Source organism: Rhipicephalus sanguineus, chromosome 4 (genome assembly GCF_013339695.2).
Source record: "Rhipicephalus sanguineus isolate Rsan-2018 chromosome 4, BIME_Rsan_1.4, whole genome shotgun sequence".
NCBI lineage: Eukaryota > Metazoa > Arthropoda > Arachnida > Ixodida > Ixodidae > Rhipicephalus > Rhipicephalus sanguineus.
The window spans coordinates 47,609,075-47,619,737 of NC_051179.1; positions in this window are offsets into that span (position 1 = coordinate 47,609,075).

Below are 10,663 nucleotides of genomic sequence, written 5' to 3' on the forward strand. Positions count from 1 at the left end.
GGATGCAATTACTTTTGCGAGATTTCGCGAGACTAGTAGTGATGATGTGTGGCGTTTACGAATGAGTATGCTTAGCACCTTGCCGATCATGCTGTCGCCCGGATATATTGCGGGAAATCTCCGGGAAGTGACTGTTATTCTCGAAAGTGATTGACAAATAAGACCTCACCAGTGCACGTTGAAAGTGCATTTTTCAGGACCTTCCGAGTGGGATTCAAAAGGTGTGGGTTCGACTCCGACAGGCATCTAGTGGTCCTTCTATCGCTTCAATTTCTCTTTTTCCTGTTGTTTTGACAAGTCAGTGAAAACCGCAGTTAATTTCAGCTGTGCTTTCCTAATCTTGTGTTGTGCACCTAAACCAAAAAAAAATTAGTGCGCCTTGGTTCTAGCAACACGTTTCATGTGCCATGTAAGGAAGACATCACTCTGTCTTGCTTAATTTTGAGATAGAAAGATGAGATTAGGTTCTTAGCTCAGCGTTTCTGGCCTGTTTCGCTCAATGACGCTCACACCCGCTCTGCAAGGACACACTCACAACAAAAAGTGTGGTGCAGTCCTCACTATGTTGTCTAGTCAGCCAAGAGAGATGTGACATTCTCTCGGTTTATGTGTATGTCGCTGATTTCATAGTGTTGAACATCTTATTAGAAAATGTGAAGTGAACGCACTCCTTGCAGCAACTGAGCTCAAGAAATGTGGGTGGGCCAGACCGTGAGCAACACTGAGCTAAAACTGTCCATTGCCAAGTTCTTGTCTTAAGTATGATACCTGCCAATCATGATCTCTTATTTTTCATTGCACTGTGTGGATATAGGTGCATCGCTTTCCAAGCATTAGCAGCTCATTGCAAAATTTCATTTGGTAGCCATGTGTTCCTATGCATTATTGTGAGTTGCTGTGGGAATGTTGCTGATGAGTGTTTCAGGCTAATGCTGAAAAGAGTTGTTAGTTGACTGGTTGGCAATGTGCTTCCTGCAGTGGTTACGAGAGTCATGGCAAATATTTTATCAAGGTTGATGTGAATGAAAATTTGTGTAAAACTTATATTAACCATGGAATTAAAAAAAAACTTAATTTACGAGCAGTTCGAAACTAGCCCATAAGACCCTAAAATTGTATATCTTGTTCACATATATTCTCGTGAAGTGTGGAAGTTTATGCTTCTATGTAACCAGGCTGTGGAAGTTTGGCACTGAATGTAAAGATAGATTTATGGCAAAAAGGAGGCTTTGGAAAATTGGGAGGGCATATACTGCTAACTGCATCTGTTCATTAGGATTTTCATTATAACAAAAAAATCACAGCTGCTAAAACATGGGCTAGCTACGTCAGAATCTTTGGTTTTACTTAGTAGAAATACATGATAGATTAGAAAGGCATGCTTAATCACAAGGATGATAGCATGCAAAACTTCACACACAAATGTAGCATACACACTGTGTACAATGCAATGTGCAGCTTAATGCAGCCAGCAAGAACATGACCGTCCCTACTAAACTGGCAGAAGTGTTTGGTACATGTGAAGGGCAGTGTACTGACCATAGAGTGTATGCAAGAACAATCGTTTCAATGTTTGGGAGTCCATATTGCCCTCCTCCCCCTCTGCCTTCTCAATGTTGTCGTTACATATCACTTATATTTTCAACTGCTGATCATGAATGAATCGTATCAGGTATATTGTTCTGTAATTTCAGCGAAGTCTAATGCCATATCTCTACAGTTTACGCGAGATGAAGGAATCAAAAAAAGCAATTCTCGATATCAAATGTCGTGACACTGTTACTGAACGTTCATCTTTTTCTTTTTGGTGTGTGAAGGTAGCTGTTATGAAGCTGGAATTTACCACTCTGTTAGGAAATATGCTGTAAACTTCACCACTTACAAAATGCTACTCCAATGTTGGTGCATTAGTGTTGCCTTCGCACATCAGGTTTCATGGCACTGGAAGCTTCCACATCCTTCTGATTGTCATGAACCGCATTACTCAGATTACGGCTTCTTATTGTCACGAGCTGTTTGACCTTGGCGACTTGAAAGTGTGACAACCTGTACGCAGCCTGCGTATGCACAATCTTTCCCAGAGGCTGTTGTCTATCCCGCATACTCTTGTGACACAGTGTATAGATTTGGTGTGGTATACGTGTTACAGCTGCTTTGTGATGCAGCCGATTTGCCCAGTTGAGGTTATTTATTCGATGACTTACAACTTACTCTACTCTGGACACGTCCTTATCGTAACTGCAAGCCTTGTGCGCGACAATCATTTTTTGTGTGTTGAGGCGTGTGTCATGTTGCATTTACGCCGTAGCAACAAAGCCACCCAACCTTGTTGGTGGTAATACCTATGTAACATGTTGGTTACGGTGAGTGAAGCATTGTTATTGCTACGGGTAGAAAGTTGAAATTGGTGTCTGTGCATGTTGTCTGTTGTCGTGCATGGCATAGTGGACACGGTGTACTACCAGTTTGCAGTGTCTCCCTGTCAACGAAGTTGAGCTGTACTGAGACTGCTTTACACAAAACAGGAACGAAAGCAGTAGGCTCATAGAACATTCCTGTATTTCGTCCATGTTTGCTGTAAGGTCAGCTATTGCATTTCATTACTTGACAATGGGAACTGTTAGAAATGTCAGATTTCTTTAATGAGAGATTTCTTTGAAGCCCGTACAGTACAAGGCAGCAGTTTATGAGCGTACAACTCGTTGAGCATTGTGCGTTTGAGGGGACACAAGTGAAGCCTCACCTTTGCTTGGTCTGGTCATTCACCAAGCTCACACGGGAAGCTTGGGAGTTCAGATTTACTTGAGTTTCAGGTATTTTTTCAAAGTATAAGATCATAGCTAGTTAAGGTGCTTACAATAACCTAGAGCTATCCTGCCAAGAGCATTGGCAATTGGATGAATCTTCAGAAAGGTGAGAGGAAGGTTGTTAGTGTCCCGCAAGATGCATTGGTTGGACACGATAGGTTGCGTTGTCTAATGCAACAATTTTTTTTCACATCCGCCTAGTAGTTAATTGTGGTGCATTTTATTAGCGCTAAACGTGCAACATGTCAAAGTTCTCCCGCATACAGTTTGTCAATTTGTGTCGCAGCTTAGACATTATGGAATGATACAAGCTTGAAATCCCAGACTACTGAGTGATCTTAGCCATTACTGAAAGGCATTGCTTGTCATTTTTGTCCGTCATTACCTAGTGGCATTGTAGTAGCATTGTGACATGCAATTGTCGTGACACTCACGAAGTCATAGGACATGATATTGCTTATCACAGCTGTGTGTGTCATTACCATATCTTATCTTATCATGTGCATGCCAGTCCCTGGCGCACTTTCACTGCTGGACAGTGTAACTTAATACCGGGGAACAGAAAGTAAATTAAGAGTATTGCTACTCATAATCGAGTAGTTTTGTACAGTGTATGTGAATCTTGCATCAAGGCATAGTGTCAGGCTGCTCTGTGTATTCAAGCAAGAAATGAGATTTATAGTTGTTGAGCGCGTTTATGTAACATGTATCTTGTTAAGCGGACATTTTTTCTTGCTTCCAGTTTGAGGGTTCGTTACTTGAGTGTAGCGAAGGAAAACGCAACTGCTATGAAATGGTTGTTGCTCGACCATAGTACTTCCATCCACCTTAATGATTTTCAATGGAGCAGGAGGCGAAGCCATTACCTTGAACTTTGAACCGCCTTTGCATCTAGTAGCTGTTTCTTGTACGGTTGTATGATATGTCACTTTGAAAGGGGCACTAAAACAGACTGATAAGTTGTGCTTTATTAGAAATAATGCTTCTTAAATGTCGGGAGAGGCCGCTCTTACATAAACACCACATCCATCAGAAGCGCCTTGCTGCTTTTGTCTAGTACCACCAACCCTTGATGTGTGCCACTGTCCAGTTATGACAGTGGGAAAGATCACTGTGCAATTATATATATATATATATATATATATATATATATATATATATATCTATATATATATATATATATATATATATATATATATATATATAGATATATATATATATGCAGCAGTTATGCGATAACTGATAAGGATTTGCTAAGTTTTCTTGCAACATTAAAGAAAACAAGTGTGGCATTCATTTTCTTCACAACCCACCAACTTTTTGCCTCAAATGAACGTAAATTTTTAAAGAGTACCTTGTCAGTTTGAAACTGATTTAGTGTAGCTAGATTTTTAGTGCCCCTTTAATGTGTACGCATTGCTGAGTTAACGCAGCAGAAGGTGCAACGAAGGGTTTGTGGATGGGCGCATTTCCGGTCTGCATTTTGTAGTCACTTGGTGCATTTACTAGGGTCGAACACGGAACCATTTACTTCCCATTTTATTGTAAATAAGAAAGAAAGAAAAAGGCTGGGCAGCTTTATGAACTGGAAAAATGCCAAGTGGCAACATAGGCTGTTGGATGCCACCTGGAGGCATCATTCTAGGGTTATTCTCAAACTTGCAATTGAAAGCTTGGCACACTTGTTAGAATGCATTGTGTGTGTTGCATTCAGCAAAACACTACAGTATTTATAATTTTTGGCAATGTCAGCGTGCTCTCTTTGGTTCGGTGTTGTATAGGACCAGACATCGTGTTGCATGAACGCAAACGAATCGTTTTCAAGCAGTTCAGAAGACAAAAGCTACTGCAAGGAACAGGGATGATTGAGCTTAGTAGTTAGCTGCACTTACGGCGATGGAACCACCAGGCCTTGGACTATGTCGATTGCGTTTGTTCTGGTGGCTATGGTATATTGTATAGTAGTGGTGGTGCTTGCAGCGTTTTATCAGCCATGCTCCCTGTTTCGGTATGATCGTGAATGGGAAGCTGTCTTGTGCAACATTTTAGGACAACGGCGATTAAGAAAGCCACCTTTGACTTTGCACTGTCTAACATACGTTTAGAAAGAAGAACAGCCATTTTAACCACGCTGCACTTAACTAGCCACGATGTTGTAATGTTGTCTGCCCAAAATAGAACGTACTCTTACCGTAGTCAGACATGTAGAGTACAGCTGGTTACAAGCTTCAATCAAAGTAGACACTAACCGAAGTGTTGTCGTGCGTAGCGTAACAATGTGTGTTGTGTTGCTAGAGAGACTTGTGACAGCCAGGCATTTTCCGAGTGCCCTCGCTCGTGCGCATGCCCAACATTTTACACTAGGAGTGTGGAACTAGACTGGATGTTATGCAGAAGTAGGTGCTCCTGCTGTTGATGTTACAACGCCAATGGTAGTACAAAATAAATACGCGAGGGCCTGTGTTTTAGCGCTTGTTGTTGTGTTGCACGCATATCTAGAGATGCGAGAGAAGCTGCCCACAACCTTGCTTCCACATATCTTCCACTGTTTGCTCATCTCACATGGCGCATGGAAATTGGACCTCTAGATTGGGCACTTTTTTTTTTGGGGGGGGGGGGACACTTGCTGAAGGCCTTAACTAGTATTTGAGAAAAACACCTATTTTCATTATTAATTTTTGGTAAAACACCCCCGCCCCTCCGTCATAATTTTAGGGGGGAGGGGGAGGGGGGCAGGCTTTTGAACGTTAAAGCTTGTCCCCAAATTGTCAATCTGGTGGAGGCTTGGCATGTGGGCATGTTTCTCCCGCGTATGTCGGTGTACATGCATGTTGTACTAAGAAGGTTGTGCTGGGCATTCATATTAACTCCACCATGTGCGTTGCACACACGCAGTGCTTGCCACCCAGGCGAAAAAAAATGTGCTTAGTTTGCAGGCAGTTCCATTGCTTTTGCTTGTGGGTGCTTGTTTTGTACTGACGTAACTTATTTATTCAGGCTTCATACTGAGGCTTGGAACTTTGCTTGTCATATTTATAGCGCAGACGGAGGGAAAAAATAGAAGGCACGAACTGACAGCATCAAACGAAACGTCGTCGCAGTTGAAACCAGCAGTATTGTTCTTGCCTAAGAAGCTGTTATCTGAGAATAAGAAAGTGTTATCCAGAAAAAGTAAGAAGCACCTCACTTAGGTACTGTCCTTTCTTTAGGGATGCCCGAGAAGTGTGCTTGTGAAAACAAAGCATGTCATTCTTCCTTTTGTGGGGATTATAAAGTACTAATTAAAGAACAAAACCAGACTGGTCAGAATTAAGAGTTTGGTATAAACTTGTTAGTGCACATATGCAACTGCAGGTCATACAAAACAGCACATAGTAATTGCTAAATGTGCATTAGATTTTCAAGCTGTGTAGTTGATTGGCTCTAGTCTGTGTAAGTTGGGTGCTCTACACAAGAATGTATGTTTCATAAAAAAGAATTTGTGCAAAAATGTTCACTGTTTTGACATCGATCACGGAGCTTAATTCTAAACTAGCTCATGTCAAAGCAGCCACTTTGGCGGGCCTCGAAAATTTTCAGCGGTTAATTTAACTTGCTGTGCTGCTTGTAGACTGCGACGAGTTTGAGAAGGCGAAGTGTGTTACAAGGTACTAGCTAAGCTTGACTTTAATCAGGTATTTGCTCTCACTGAGCAGTTCTGTATCCTCATTCATTGTAGTACTGATTCCATGTACTCAGTGTTTGTCAAACAAAGAAACTGATACAAATACAGCGTAATGCATCTGATCTATCAGTTGCATAGCAAATGCTTACCCCCTCCCCCATTTTCAAAGCAGCATTTTGTGAAAATGTTTACCCCCCTCCCACCTTGACGTTTAAAATCAGAATTTTATGAACACAGTGGTCTGCATATTTCTTAGCAGAGCCGTCACTGTATCCACACTTTGCCAAAAAAAAAAAAAACGGCTTCCTCCAATTTCATCACGTGTATATTTACTAATGTGGTCTCCCTCTGAACATATCTGTATATGGTACCTGGTTGAAAACGTGTCACTCTTATCCACTTCTTTGTAACATTTACAAAAGGGGATGAAATAAATTGCAGCGAAGTGCCTCCTCGGTGAAAAACTGGCATTCTTTTGTCTAGCTTACAGGAAATGTTGCGTGCCGGGGTGGCGTCATGAGGCCGGTCTGCATGCACTCTAGACCGTTCGTGGACGTGCCAGGGAGAGCCTCTGATATACCCGGCATGCATGCTTGTGAGCTTTCGCTCTTGAGTGCGGTTACTGCGAGTGGAAGGGTGCGTGGCTTTGTGTTTGTACATTTCAGCTGTCTGTGCGCCATGTAATCATTTCACAATTTGCAGCACGATCGCTACAGAGTGACCGACATGTCACGGTTGTTTGTTGCCAGTGCCCTAAAGCTGGTGAGGGGTCCTTTGCCGAGCCTGGGCTGCACTCAAATTGGCTATTTGCAGCGTAATTTGCCAAAGATTCCCATCACGGTACAGCTGCTTCTGCTTTTCTTACGGGCATAGGCGTGCGCAGGGTTCCCCTTTAGAGGGGGCAAAGGTTCGTCGCAGCGCCCCCCCCCCCTCCCTATTATGTCAATGAGCGGGGCTGACATTGTGCCCCTGTTAGGTGAAGGGGGGGGGGGGCGCCCCCGCTGCCCCCCCCCCCCCCGTGCTTACGGGGACAATTAAGCTGCGCTCACAAATCAGCTCACATCGTACATTTTGCATTTGGACACACAGGATGGCAAATCGCGAGTCTGAGACTGACCTGACCCATTAGACTGAGAGAGAAAGAGATCTAACTTTCTTTCCCTGACCAGGCTGTTTACTTCTGGAGGTGGGCGGCTAGCTCAGTCCGAGACGGATTTTCCGCCACGCGGAACGCCTTCCTGCTTCATGGAAAGCCGTACATTGTCGAAACACAACGCATAAGTTCCCTAAAGTCCCTAAATTTTTTAAGAACAGAGAAAAATCTAGGGACTTTAGTTTCCTGCTCCTTCCCTCGTCCCAGTAAAAAAATCCTGGGGCCCTTGTGTCCTTGTCTTTTGCAAGTAGTGCAAGCGGTTGCACTAATTGTGCAACAGATTTCTTTCAGATCGGTCCAGCAGTGGCTGCACTAGCATAAATATCCGGCCGCAAGGTAAAATGGCGGCCAACGCGTCGGCGGTGATTTTTACAGGCGCGATCGCAAACAGCGCTGCTCGACAAAACTAACGGCCTCAACAAGGACGCTCTCCTCAAGCGTTGCGGAGAAGACTAGAATTAGCAGAAGCAGGCCCGTAGCCAGGAATTTTTTTTTCGGGGGGGGGGCACTTGCTGAAAGCCTTGACCATTTGAGAAAAACGCCTATTTTCATGGTTTATTTTCGATAAAACACCATGTGTCATCATGTGCCCCCCCCCCCCCTACCCCCCCTAGCTACGCCAGAGCAGAAAAGTGCAGCAGCAGCGAGTCGTTGTCACAGCGTGCCGCAATATGTCTCGCTTTTGCGCATTTGGGCGAATCCGCCGCCGCCGCTGCCGGCGTATCATATCTTCTGCTGGTGTATCACAAAAAACAGCTTGAAAAGGTGAAAACTATTTAAACATAGCTTGCACCTGACGTCACAACCGTCCCCCCATCAGCTGTTGCCACTGGTTAATTTGCTTCGCTTTGTGCAGCTCTGTTCATACATTCGTTGACTCGAAGTGTTCTTTTTTTTTTTTTTAGTTTTTGCGACATTCTGGGCGCTATATGCCGCACAACCCCGGTGGAGAGCCGCTTGGCGCGGCATCATATTACGCTAAGTTAAACGGGGCAACGCGCACACGATATGGGGGAAATGTGCGACGGTTTCGACCCGATGCACACTGCGGACGCCGACACGTCGACGTCAGTGCTCTGCCTGAATTGATGCACGGCGACACCGTCAACTACCCCGTCTACCCTTGAGATCGTGCCCTTGTAGGATATAAAAGCGTTCAAGACCCATGAAGCTACAAACCAGGCTCATTTGATATCGGGCAACTTTCGTCTTCTGGCGGGGACTGGTCTTCCGTTTGCTCGCCATGCCGATAGACTCCGCGACTGCCGCGACTGCCGCTCCTCAGCTTTCTGCAGGCGGTCTTTTTCACTCGCGTCGTGTAGCGTGCACGGTCTTCATGACGCGCTCTGTACCCGAGCAGAAGCGTCGCTGCCCAGCAATCGGGATTCGTCTCCTCGATCGCACAGCTTAGATGACCTGTTCTTTCGTCTTGACTCAGCATTTCAATCGCCGGAAAAAGGTTTCCGAGCTGATACTGTGACGCCGCATACCCGGACATGAGAACGGTTGCCATGGTGTCGAGATCGGCGTGCCTGATACGTGCCAGCCACAAACTGCACCGCTTCGCGGGCACGCGGAAGAGATTTGTGCCGACTACCGTATCTTCTTTCTGCTGCGGTTCGAGCACCCAAACTCAACGTACAGCACCTTGTCTACAGCGACCACACTCGCAGACACGCTTCCGCCGTCTTATGCCGGAATTCCTAGCGGACGTGACGTACGTGAGTGCAAGGCATGTATTTTCCGTGTTTTGCATGCATAACTTTTATTCGGTACGAAACAAAAAGCTCAGGAAACGGTGGAATTGGCGAAGGCGGCAGCGGCATGAATGTAGCAGCGGCAGAACAAATGTGAACGCGTTCGACACGCGCGAACACGGTTTTCCGCCCGCCCTGGCGTTTTCGCTCTCTTTCCGCTTCTCAAGTGTGAATGCGCCTGAACCACTGTCGCGCTCAGCTCCCACTGCTCGCAACATATGTGTGACGTGTACGACTTAACAGTCGCCGCAGACCGAAAATTTCTGGTTATAAATGTTTCACGGCGCTTTCCGCGTCACCATTCCGTGATTAGACACTCTGACCAGTAAGCTTTCCGTTACACTTACGAAAACAGCTGCCATAAAAATTGGTTGCCGGTACCTTAAAGTGGTCATGCAACACTTTTTGAACACGGTCAGAAAACGCTGCCGACCTGTAGTCAAGGCTCCTGTAAACATGTGTATCAAACGTTATAGTGCGCTGCGCGTGGCACGCGGTAGGAGATTTACGATTAAGTTTTAAAATCAACTAGAAATTGCTCGCTCTTCTCTCGACAAATTATGCCATAGTCTGGTCCGACTCATAAGCTGGCCGCCACGGGGCGAGGTTTGGGTGCATGTTAAAAGAACCAAATATGGTCAAAATTAATTCGGATCCCTCCATTACGACGTGCCTCATACTCATACGGTGTTCTTGGCACGTAAAACCCCCGAACATAATGAAAACGTACGGGATGGGGTTGTGTTAGAAATGCGACAAATGCTGCCAAATAGAATCAGCGGTGTACGTGTTGCCGCTTTTTCTGTTCCTCGTTTAATTGGACCCGCCGGATAAGTCGACCAGTTACGTTGGTTTTTAACAGCGTCAAATTAACGCAAGTCCAAGCTGTTGGCCAAGCTGTCTGCCCACTTCGCTCGACGAGAAATCGATGTGCAGACAGAAAAAAAAAGAGGAGCAGGGATAAAGAGTTGCAGCCAAATAAAGGTTCGCTTTACAATGTCTCCATCTAATTACGTTAATAGTTCGGAAATAGCTTTGCCTGTTCAACGCAACTTCTCTACCAAATGATTATGCTGCAGCTTGCTGCTCCTAGGAGCACTGCTGATTATTGTGAGTGTCGGAAGCTGTACGTGCTTCTGAATGAAAATTGGCAGTGGGCTAATAAGGATGACTCATTCTCTGCTCGCAGATTTCGGATGTAGACACGTTGGATTTCGTTAGCGTTTCATTCCCTAGCGTTCACGGTGCTCACGTACGTGTTTTCAACTGCGAACGAAGTAAC